At 35.0% G+C, this 13717-nt stretch overlaps 1 long non-coding RNA gene across 1 annotated transcript; it reads left to right on the top strand.

Annotated features, from left to right (window-relative positions):
* Positions 1 to 874: 874 nt before the first annotated feature.
* On the top strand, positions 875 to 13717 carry LOC135206719 (uncharacterized). Its single transcript, XR_010312819.1, has 3 exons — positions 875 to 982; positions 1691 to 1837; positions 13549 to 13717. It is a non-coding gene; the product is annotated as an uncharacterized LOC135206719 (long non-coding RNA).

Here is a 13717-nt window from a genome sequence, read left to right as displayed (position 1 = left end):
TTCTACCTTAACCTCATCTAAGTCGCAAGCCTATTATCATAATAGCATTTCACTTTTGCCCTAGTACTATGTACGATACACATTCATCACCTGTTTCATTGTTTAATATGCTCATATCTTTCGAATAGATTTATTTGAATCGATTACTTCGACTATATCAAGATCCAACTATCTTTAAAAAATAAATTAAATCGACCACAATAGAATTAAATAAATAGGTAGTCTGTGATCCTTTTCTTCCGAACACAGGAAAATTTAATTGAGTTATCCGGGTATTTCGCCTTTTGTCTGGCAAATGGTTCTAGTACCCGTTTTGTAAGATATATTAAGGAGGACAACAAAGCTAAACAAATATAAACCATCCTGCTAGTCATACTTGAAAGGTAAGAGTAAAGGTAGTAAGAAAATAAATTTATTGAAGGCGAGTTACATATGGATTCTCTGTGTATTGCCAAGTCATTGGCTGAATAAGCAAGTGTCTGAGCTGATCTTCTTGGGGGAGGGGGTGGGGTGAGATTATCTTTGATGCCTTATATAAACCTGTACGTCTGTCAAGCATTTTGGAAATATTTCTTTTTTCTTTAAGCTTTAAGGCACAGAACACAGAACCAAAGACCACCCGGCAACCCACCCCCTTAAAAAGAGAGAAAGGACAAAAATGAACCACGTCGGTGGTGGAATTTCATCTGAATATAGAATAAATTATATAAGTAAATATATGAGTTAAAAAACTTTTGATTTTAATTCAGGTATTTAAGTATTTGGTCCTCTACTCTTTTATCTGCAAATTATTCTCAGACTGTTTTTATGAGATTCAGCAGATGATACTATATTAAGTGGTTCGAGGAGAAAAAAAAATCATGGGAAGAATGAGTAAAAACTGATAAGCTCGAGAACGAAGCGGTTGTTCGTAACAGAAAACTTTGGCAGAGCTACACCGGTTTCCCCGTCACTTATCACTGAGCAGCCATCATGCAGTCAGGTAAGATGTTTGTTTTAAAAGCAATAATCAGGAACGGTTTTAAGCCTATTTGAAGCCTTTTCTGTATTCTAAGAGGAATAAACCTCTCCCGAAAACACGACATAAAGAATGAGGAAGCATTATTCCTCACATTATTATGCATACTATATTAACAGGAAATTTTAACTTGGAAAATCATTTTTATATAAGACAAAAAAAAATCGTCTTAATTTCTATAATTTGCTAATTGGGGCCCCGCAGTTCCTAGCACCAATCCTGAGCAGTATGTACTCCATTTGAGACATCCGCATTTTTATGTTATAAGCGATGTTATATGTGGCAGCACCGAACGATTAGGGGTTCCCTTACTTCCAGCCAAATTTTAACTAGATAGTTAAAGCATATGACTTTCCCATTACATTCTTCCAGTTTTCGAATATTTTACGTATTCTGATCGCCATTTCTTTTAAAGAATTTATCTTCAAACGTAGCATTAGTTTAATTTAGAAAAAAGGGAGGGTTTTAAAATTATATAATTAAATTTTTCAAGCTTTAGAACTCCCTAGTATATGTGCAGAGTGATCGAGCGCGCTGAAAAATCAAGTCCGTAAAATGTACCTTTTTTTTTCATGTCATGACATACTACAAATATGGTTTAAAGGGTCACCACATGATAACATCAAGCACAAACTAGCCAAAGACTATTAATATCATTTTTCTTTCCCTTAGGTCCGATAAGATTTTTATTCCTTGGAATATCACTGAATGTCCTGTTTTTCGCGAGATGTGTAGATTTGCAATCTCTGCCTACAAAAGGTTTTCACAGCAACATCGAGATCGTCGAAGGACGCGAACTTAGGATCACGCACAGTCATGGTAAGCTCTAAGAGTTCATTTGTTATTACTTAGGTAGATAATTCCCAAAATGGAAGATTCAAACTGACAGCTTTATATTTAGTTGAAATATAGTTTCTGAATCATTTTAATAACGAACGCTCACACATACATGCACATACACTAGCTATATAATACTATACATATGTGTGCGTGTTCACACACACACACACACACACACACACACATATATATATATATATAATATATATATAGCTATATATATAGTATATAGTATATTAGTATATATATATATATAATATATATATATATATATTATCTATATATATATATATATATATATGCTACAACTGCTCAAAGGGAGGCTAGCAGTTAGAGTTGGTTGGTTTCAGCTTAGCTGGCCTAATGACTGCACGGCCCTTCCTTGCCCCTCTTTACGGCAGCCGTCCTTATGATATGGTGCTATGATTTAGGAGAATTAATAGGCTGAAGAATAAACTAGTTATATAACAGCTAACATTAACGTAACATTTCCGAGGAGTCTATTAGTGTTAATATTTCTAGAGTGAAGAACGAGGATTTCTTCAACATTTTCACTCGCATCTCAAGTGATATCATGTGAGCCAAGCAGCTGGTTATCAGTTTAAAACTTGACGAAAAAAAAAAGGACAAAAAAAATACTGTATGTCCCTCCACGTTGGCACTTGGTAACAACAGTTAGTCATTCAGAAGATAAAGGTCATAAAGAATATATATATATATATATATATATATATATATATATATATATATATATATATATATATATATATATATATATATATATATATATATATATATATATATAGTAAGTTTACATAATAAAAATATGGAATGTTAGTCATATATATAAAAGTCTAAAACTAAAGAGGTCAACCAGATTGCCTGCAGGAATGTGATCAGACTAGAGACGCTAAAGATGACGTATACAATAAGTATGTAGGCTAAGATAACATGCCGTCACCTGTAGTCATTCAATTGTTTATAAACATTAGTCCAAGCTCCCTGCTTGAGACAACTACCCCGACCTTATTCAAACGGCCTACGTGATCTGTAGCGTGTCTCATTTGATTGTGTGTTCGTATGTAACTATGTCATCTGATAGTATGTTCATATGTTCGAGCTACTATCTGCTTCCTTCATAACTTGTAACAGAGATGTAGAGAGAACAGAGTTAGCTATCGTCATTAGAAGACCTGTACCTCTTTACCTAAGCTTTATCATGTAGAGGAATAGGATTAGCCATCATCATTGGCAGAAGCGATCAAGCTATCGTTATTAGAAGACTTGTACAATCATATCTGATCTTCACCATGTAAAACTTCAGAAGAATATATATCTTTTTATACTTCCGTGTTTCTACAAGAACCTCCTCACCGAACCATGAGTTTAACACTTCGTCGTAATAACCAACAAGATAATACCGGCTTCGTAAGTGATCTACAAACCCCAAGTCACTCCATGAATATGGAAGTGCAATACCAACCGACTTAGCGTAAAATTATCGCAAGTCTAACATTACCTCATAGGGCGCCTTATCATACAGGCACGAGCCCTAATATTGGTGGCAGTGGACCAGAAGAACTCTACAACTTCTCCGAAGAAACATCAGAATAATGAAGTATCATATAAGAACTCTTCAACGACGACGAAAGCCAGCAGATTCTTCAAGCAAACTTATTTTCATCGTTTAGTGAGCGACTTCAGAAAACAACAAGAACTCTTTAACGACGACGAAAGCAAGAGATTCTTCAAGCAACTTAGTATCATCGTTAGTGAATAACTTCAAGAAACAAAACCGACGTGTCCTTTTTCCTACGACAACGCAAGCTTCGTCTCTCATTAGAATCATTCAAGAAAACATCGTTAGTGAGCGTTTCCGGCACTCCAAGAAACAAACCGAACGCAGTCTGCAGCATCGGATCTTTCAAGGGCTCGAATCATCGAACAAACGCGCACGGGGGAAACTGAAGCCAAAACCAGGTCATCCGCTAAATAGAGAAGGAGGACCAAGCCGTGTGCGTTATCGGAACACCGTGGACTTCCCACAAAAGCAAGCTAAGTACAATTTTTTATTCATTTGGAGTAACTTTGAGTGTTTCCTTGCAGGTCGAATTTCGTTATTCCTGTGGCTGAAGTTACGAGACATTCTTAATCTTACTTTTTTTACAGAAATTATCTACATCATTGAGATTTCGCTACTGCGAGTTTTTATCTTTGAGTGTCTGTTTCCAGAAGTTCTACTGAAATATCATAATCATATACTATGTTAATTTTATAATTTTGGGTGATTATTAATCCCTTACGTAACAAATCATATTAAACAGTGAATATGCGTTTACGCAGTGGACGTCTGTATTATACAGATGCATGGATAGGGTCGTTAAGCACCGTAGTGATTAGAAAACACACAAAAACAAGTGGAACACCGTACAAAATCTAGATAAATTAGAGGTAACACTATTTCGGGTCATGACAATAAATGCTCCTTTGCAAGTCCCGATCGCAGTTTTAGCCTTGAGTTTTTGAGTTATATAAAATCGAACCTCAATGACTCAACTTAACTTTAAAAATATGGCTGGATTGCAAGGAATAACATGTCTGTAAAAAACTTTCATCAGGCTAAATGCGCTGACCAGGATCCCTCACTATTTCAAATTTTGGCAAAGAATGAAGTACAAACAGTTAATATGGAATGCAGTAGTGATAACTTGTCTTATTAGTAATTGCTCAGTTCCTAATAGTTCGTCATTCATTGCTTTATACGTAACAGCAACATAATGCTAAAAACACACAATACGTTGCCGATGGTAATAAAGAGAAGGATCCTAATTATTACAAAAAGAAATAGAAACAGTGGCCCGTTCAGAATCAAACAAGCAAACTCGGTGACTGTGTCACCTAGTCAAGCGGTCAAGGTCAGTCAAAACTGCCAAGTGTTTCAAAGCATAGCAAATTCCACACAATAAGCGACTCTAGGCAGAGTGGGGAAGCGATTGTTTGGATACATACATCCCAAATACCTTTTTAAAATTAAAAAGGAATTTCCCTATGATCACACGACAGTATCAAGTAATCAGAGCAGGTTCTAGTAATTTTAATACATTAAAGTTATAATAAATACTGGTGGATTAAGCCCAACTGTACGCGCCGTAAAAATTAGAGTATCTTGTTTTTATTTCTTTAGTACACGTAATATCCTGTATTTACGGGACTCACCGTCTGTTGTTCGAACTTCCCTAATGAGAAGTCCGGATAAGCGAGCGCTTACAGATACCTCTATAGTTATAAAAAACTTGATCTGTATCCAGTGTAATTGTAAGATCCATCTAGGGGATACAAAATATTATCTTACATCCTGCAAAATAAGCGTGTTTATCAAAGGAAAATCCTATAAACCTTTCAAACATATCAAAATCAGTTTGAACAAAAAGAGACAATTAATCAAATAATAACTTATATAAAGGAACAATACATTTGTCTCATAAATCGTAACATTATTCAAATGACCCAACAGAATTCTCCCACAACCGCAGTCGTAGTTTGCACGCAAAATCTCAAGAAGCATGCACCCTCGAATGTCTTAGTGCGTGTAAAAAGACTTTGCTGGGAAATGAAAATTTTAATTTTAATCCTTCCCGACACTCTGAAATATAACGATTTCCGCGAACAAAGCCCTAAAAGTATACATATCGTGGATACGGAAGTTATAAATATCGCATTTTTTATTGTTGCTAATTTTTAATCCCGCCCAACCAGTCGTAGATGAATCTCTCATGATAATCTATCTAAAGTAATATCCGTAAAGTCATTCAAGCAGAGGTGATTCAGCAGAATTTTTTTTTATCTTTTACCTGAATACCAGGAAGTTTCTCCACTGGCGAGTGATCTCTGGAAAAAACGGATGTAATTTAACACAAAACCACGGTCTAAGGACCAAACATAAAGCTATTTACGTACCTTCGTATAGATTCTCAATGAAATTTCAAAATAGAGATAAATGACGAAGTTGAAAAATGTTAGTAATAGGAGTCATTAGGAAATCAAATAAGCCCATATAATTTTTCCCTCAAACGTCATGCCATAAAATTAAAAGATCGGACTTGGCGTATCTGCGTAGATTTCTGACGCTTAAAACAAGGAAAGGAAAACGAATCTCCCCCGATAGTTTCCAGTGCCATGTACCGACGACATCTTATGTCTGTTAGGTTAGAATAAATTTTTTTTTCACCAACTTGGACTTACTTAAATGCTTTTACCAGATACCATTACCTAAGTGATTGTACCTCATACACCGTTTTCAGCACACTCAGGGGACATTATCAATTTTTACGTATGCCTCCGGCTTACGTTGCACCCCAATTAACAAATAGTGTTTGGAGACTTTTAGGGGATACCACATGCCTATATTGGATGATCTTGTAATCTTTTCTAATACCTTTTAGAAGTATTATTCACATAAAGTAGAGCTTAGTGCTACAGAGACAAAGACAAATAATCTCAGAGTAAAATATCTAAATGTGAGTTTTTAAAAACCGAAACATGTTTATCTAGGTTTTATGTGTCTAGTCAAGGTCTTAAAGTAGTCCATGGTAAGGTGTCGGCTATTCATAACTTCCGGTACCTATTAACGTAAAAGGGGGATACAGCACTTTTGCGCTGTAGTGGGTATTACAATCTTATGTAAATATGTAACTCTTCAATCATGACAGCTCCTTTAACAGATCTTACGAAGAAGAGCGTAGATTTATATGGTGGTCTAAAAAGCATCAACAGGCGTTCGATATCTTAAAAGCGGAATAATGCAGCTTACCTAACTTAAAAATCCCTGATTTAAATAAGGATTTTTTTTTTTTTTTTTGCAACAGACGCCTCAGACCAAGGGGTAAGAGGGTATTACTTCAGTAATATGATAAACAGTTCTTCCCTATAGCTTTTTATTAACGTCAACTAATGCCTCTGAAAGTAAATATACAGTAATAGGCAAGGAAGGGCTAGGTATCTTTAACTCACTAGTACATTTTAAGTTCATAATCTATGGCTATCCTGATAAAGTCCTTACTGAACATGAGTCCTTTATCGAGTTTTTCAAAGGCTTTAATCACAGTCCAAAAGGAACTCGGTGACATGATCATTCAGGTCTTTGGAGCCAAAATAAGGTATCTACCTGGGAAAGCAAATATCATAGCTGACGCATTATCCCGCAATCCGCACCATACAGCAAAGAACCATTAATTGGACTAAAGATATAGAAACATCCGTGCCTATTGTTAAAACCAAAGTATCTAAACAAGAAAATTCCTTAACCCAAGAAGATCGCGAGCATTGAATATCTTGGGGTTGGAGTCGCAAGAACTGTTTACAAACTGAACAAAGCAAGCGGTAACCAGACATAACCCAAAACAAATAAACCACTTCGAACCGGGAAACAGAGTTCAGCAGGCAATAACCAAACCAAACAATAAACACTTCGAACAGAAACAGGGTCAGCGGGCTAAGCAAAAACAATAAACACTTCGAGCAGAAACCCTAAAGCAAAAGTATATTTAAAGTATGTGTATCAGAATAATGTAATCAAATGTAATATTATATTGTAGGTCTGTGACGAGGAAAACCCGAAGAACACAGCAGAATGACTAACGACCAGGTAGTAATAATAATCTCTTTCATACCAATCGTCGTAAACTGGTTGAATTCCGTCATCCAGGGTTCTCTACTATGTCACAGAAAGCCGAATCACTGTTTTACTGGCCTACGATGCTTACGAGATATAAAAAGCACATAACTAATTGTAACATACGTTTGTCCAAGGAAAAAACAAGGGATACACTAAGAACACCTGTCAGTTTAGGGCCTAGTCCTTGTGCCAAATCATCCTTTTCTTAAAGAATATACGTAGAATTATTAACAGAATTACGAGTCTGACAGAGGGAATAATCACTTCTTAGTGTTAATAGTTCCTTGACACGTTATATAGAATTAATAGCACTAAAAACAAACCACCGCAATTGAGTGCGTTAGGAATATTTATGAGTGCTAAATCAGTAAATATGGAATTCAACACATAATAATCTGTGACTCGGGTGGTGTAAATCAATAATAATCTCCTTAACACGTTTGTGTGAATTCGTTTCCATTAAGAAAACCAATAATATATTTTATCACCCAGAGTCAATCGGTTTGGTAGAAGTAACGATAATTAAATAGAATGTCAATGTCTTACGAGTTACAACTCGTGATATTGGATCCGAAACTGGATTATAGCGGTTCTCACGGTTTTAAATACCTTTATCATTTATATCTTGTATCTATAGAATTGATGCCGCAAGTAGCCTTATACGGTACGCCGCTAGAAACACTTTTCCACATATTCAAGCCAACATTAATTTATCAAAATATATATAAAAAAATATATAAATAAATAAATATAAAAAAAATAAAAATAAATATGGTACAAGTGGAGTCAATATAATACACTCCGTAAGAAGTCGGAAGGGTTACAAATTATAATAAAAAAAGGAATCACGATAAAAATCAATAAGCAAACGTAACCATAGATTAATTAAATATCCAAATATATATGCGTAAAGATTTGAACTCTAACTTAACGCTTTAGTAATGACAAATAAGCTAAAAGTTCAAACACATATCCAAAACCTACTGACATATTGTCTGTCCCGGTGATTTATATTCGTAGTCAATGAAAAAAAAAAAATAATAATAATAAATAAATAAATAAATAAATAAAATAAAATAAAAGAGATTTTAAAGTCAGGAAGTCTAGAAGTGAAAATGTTATCTATGAAATAATCCTATATGAATCTTATACAGGGCTAATAATATATATAGAATTTGTATGGAAACCTTTTTCATATAGTTTGAATAAGGAATATTTAATTTAACATAATTACAATTATGCAGATTTCCAACATGAAACTAATATATTGTTCAATTTTGGTACTGTTTTTTTTTCAGACATTCTTTTCGTGTGGGTCGAGTATTAAAAGATAATAAATTTATCCTAAAGTCGTATTTATTACAGCAAGTAACGTAACTCTTAGCTGGCTGAGAGCAATCTCCTGCCAAGTGACGACGTCATCATTGCCGTATCAGCAGTGATTCCTTTAACCTCAAATATCTGCTTGCACAGGCTTCATCTCGCGCTTGCAAAAGCAGATTGACTGGAGAAAGGAATGCTTAGCCCGAACTTCTCATGGGCAAGGCAGACGTTAGGTACAGGTGTCTATCGGTGTGCGCAATGCAACTTGCAATCATTTTTTTTTTAAAAATTAATAAACAAAATAAGGAAATAGAATTTCTATAACATCAAAATGAATTAATTTTTCTGAACCTCATAGACATTTAGAAGTATCACGATATGGATATGGATTATTTACTTGCAACATTAGCTTATTACAATCCAGGTAAATCACATTCATGGGAAAATGTCACATTTTCTTGAAAAACCCAAGTTTATTTAGAAATTAGTTACATAGGGTTTTTTTCGTTGCACCTCTACCTATTAATAAAGTTTTTAAAATTAACCTCAGAGGATGCGCGCGAGAAAATTAAATATGAAACTTTTGTTAGGGCACATAGGATCAGATTTTATCACAACTTAATTTCAGTTAGCATAGAGAAATACAGAATCATGATTAATCTTCTCTTTGACTCTTATGTTGCCTGGCAATCTTACAAATAGCTCCGTTTTCCACTTCTTTGTCTAGTAATTTACTACAGTAATATCGAATTTTCTTGGGATTTGTATTGATATCTGTTTATTTTGTTATAATTATGGATATTTTTACAGTCATCATAGACCTGGATAGGTTCACTCATTGTTAATGCCATGGATAAAAAAGTTTGTACAGCGGACTCTTTGATTCCAAAATATCAGCGAATTCATGTGGGTTAAGTCTGGTCTAAATGGCTCTCTCCCCTCCCCTGTATTTGGATGTCGTCTGAATTTACTTTGCCCTTGTGACAAGTATAATTTCACTTGCAGGCTGATTAATGGAACCTGTTACAGTATCCTGCAGTACGAGAGTTTCACATCGCAACTTCAAAAAATCGTTCGTCGCTGCGGATGACTACAGTCAAGTAACAACCGCCTACGATGTGTAAGGGAATTTCATGGACTTCTTCGACCGACACCGTATCTCGTCGTTAATCTCGTTTTAATGCGGAATGCTCCGGCGGCTGTCGGAATCGACTACGCAAGGGACATACTTCCGACAACTACGACCCGAAGGATATTCAACTCTACTTTGCTGGCGAAGGACTCGTGCTGGGGATGTTTTTTTTTTTATTCATCGCGAACGTAATCGTGTAGCTTAGGATGCAGAGATTAGTATGAGCGCAAAAATAGAACGTTGGACCCGCCCAGGCAATTTTTAATTTCCCCTTGTTTTAAAACCCTGTGAAATAGGCCGTTTCATTGGGCTATAGGTGGTTGTCTGGAACTGTGTAATGGACGAAAAGTTGTTCGAACGCTAGTTAAAAGTGAAGTAGTCTAACCTCGGTCATGTATCCTATATATATAAAGTATCATGTATCCTATATATAAATGATCCATAAATAACAGAATCGAAATATATTTTTGCGTGTACGCACTAGGAATCTATATATAAATGATCATAAATAACGGAATCGAAATATATCTTTGCGTGTACGCAATAGGAATCTATTTAAAGTGCACATATATTAATCATAATTATATGAATCCATATACATATGTATAAACAAATCGGTAGCCTATAATCCAATCTGTTACCTTTATCTTACCATATCTGCCAGTATTTATGAGTTAGTATATGAATTAATGAATCAGATATATAACATTTAGCATAAAAATCAACGAATCAATCAGCATAAACATTAATAATTTTATCAATTCATATATGAAATTTTTTATCAGTTAAAATATGATTTTTATCATGTTAATCTTCATTCTATGCAATTATCAGAGTACATTAGTATTTTCTGTAGCATAAGTATCTTAAAGAGATGAAGTGAAAAACTGTATCAGTATATATATCACGTGATCACTATTATTTACGAATATTATATGCATATTATGTCTAAATATGTTATTACTTGAATCTGTATTAGTGTACACCATTAATTTTTTTTACTTATAAGTATTTATATATTATCTATATATATTCACATAGTGTCTGTATCACATCCTATAAGTCAAATGCAAGTCAAGTTTGAGTAATATTCAGTAGTTGGTTTTGGTAGCTGACGAGCTGATGTAAGTGTTTACATAATAAAATATGGAATGTTAGTCCATATATAAAGTCTAAAAACTAAAGAGGTCAACCAGATTGCCTGCAGGAATGTGATCAGACTAGAGACGCTAAAGATGACGTATACAATAAGTATGTAGGCTAAGATAACATGCCATCACCTGTAGTCATTCAATTGTTTATAAACATTAGTCCAAGCTCCCTGCTTGAGACAACTACCCCGACCTATTATTCAAACGGCCTACGTGATCTGTAGCGTGTCTCATTTGATTGTGTGTTCGTATGAAACTATGTCATCTGATAGTATGTTCATGATGTTCGAGCTACTATCTGCTTCCTTCATAACTTGTAACAGATGTAGAGAGAGCAGACGTTAGCTATCGTCATTAGAAGACCTGTACCTCTTTACCTAAGCTTTATCATGTAGAGGAATAGATTAGCCATCATCATTGGCAGAAGCGATCAAGCTATCGTTATTAGAAGACTTGTACAATCATATCTGATCTTCAACCATGTAAAACTTCAGAAGAATATATATCTTTTTATTACTTCGTGTTTTCTACAAGAACCTCCTCACCGAACCATGAGTTTAACACATCGTCGTAATAACCAACCAGATAATACCGACTTCGTAAGTGATCTACAAACCCCAAGTCACTCCCATGAATATGGAAGTGCAATACCAACCGACTTAGCGTAAAATTATCGCAAGTCTAACATTACCTCATAGGGCGCCTTATCATACAGGCACGAGCCCTAATATATATATATATATATATATATATAATATATTATATATGTATATATATATATATATAATATATATTATATATATATATAACTGAATCACGAAAGTAAGGAACGTGATAAATCCATAAATAAAGATATGTGCCACGAAAGAAAAATAAATGAAGGAGGATCTGCGAGACCTTTCGACGTTTAACGTCGAAAGGCTCTCGCAGATACTCCTTCGTTTATTTTTCATTCGCGGCATATATCTTTATATATATATATACATGGGAAAACCTCCATGTATTTCATACGGTAAGCGTGGACACGAAACGGAAGGCAGACCCCCACTACACAGACAGGCTCTCTCTCTCTCTCTCCCGGCAATCACCCCACATCTCTCTCTCTCTCTCTCTCTCTCTCTCTCTCTCTCTCTCTCTCTCTCCATTCTAACAGGTAATGAAAATGAGAGAGTTGCATCATAACATAACGTTTATTTACAGTAACAACTAAGTCGGTTAACTAAGTAATCCAGTCTCACAGACTAACTTAAAACTACTCATTGTCAAGTCACCCAAAAGGTCACACCTTTCCCTGGGAACTCTGTCCCACAGAAATCCAGAACCATCTGCCAAAGATACAGAACACATTCTGGTAAGTACACACACAAGTTTAAAGACAAAGTTAATAAAATGGAACATCTTACAAGATATCAAACAAGCCACCCCTTTGGCTAAAGTAAAGGTAACACTTACCCATTCCCAACCGGGCACTAAACACTTTGTGACAAAAAACCTCCCCCGGCGAATGCCACGGTATCTTTGCCTATGACTCGAAGCCCTCTGTCAAAATCCCTCCCATAGGCTTGGGTATGAACGCTTTTAACAGAAAGAGGCGCACACGCACATACGAACACACAGTTCGCTAGCGCCTCGCGGTTCTAGCTGCATCTAGTTTCACAAAGGCACTTTGGGAAGAGTTCATAAACTGTCGTACATTGACTTCCTGAACTAAGCACTTTTATCTCACGCCATCCCCTAGAAACTCATTGATCAGCTACTCTCAGGTCGTTATCTCTGCACTGTCCTCCACACATTCCACAGGTTACAGAGAATGCACGAACAATATATAATTAATCAAAACCCCATATGTCTTACATATATATATATATATATTATATATATATATATTTATATATATATATAATATATATATATATATACTCTATTGTATGATATAAATAATACATAAATATATACTATATATATATATATAAAGTTATATGCCACGAAGGAAAAATAAAACGAAGGAGGATCTGCGAGACCTTTCGACGTTAAATGTCCTTTACTGAGCATGCTCAGTAAAGGACGTTTAACGTCGAAAGGTCTCACAAATCCTCCTTCGTTTATTTTTCCTTCGTGGCATATATCTTTATATATATATATATATATATATATATATATATATATATATATATATATATATATATATATATATATATATATATGAAGATGGATAATTGATGTCCCATTTTAATGCCTATGATTTCCATAAATTTAAAGGAATGTAAAGTAAAAATTACGTTCTCAAAATACGGTCTTATTTTCCTTAAAAAGAAACCTTTCATCCTACATAAATTCCATGCACCGAGTTCGTGGAGTAACATGACACACAAACCAATTAATTTCATCTATCTTTGCAACCTTCCCCCAGGCCAGGTAAACATCGACTGGGGTCTCACTCTACCTGAAGGCGCCGAAGGAGTGAACTGCACCGAAGGGAACTTCTGCTAGACTTCGATGTTGCTAAGGTAGTGATCACACAAGAGGACCATTGTCAAAAGGTCTCTTGGACGGCAAGAAATCTCACTGAATTGAAGGAC

This window comes from Macrobrachium nipponense, chromosome 31 (assembly GCF_015104395.2).
Source record: "Macrobrachium nipponense isolate FS-2020 chromosome 31, ASM1510439v2, whole genome shotgun sequence".
Classification (NCBI taxonomy): domain Eukaryota; kingdom Metazoa; phylum Arthropoda; class Malacostraca; order Decapoda; family Palaemonidae; genus Macrobrachium; species Macrobrachium nipponense.
This window is presented reverse-complemented; position numbering and strand designations above follow the sequence as displayed.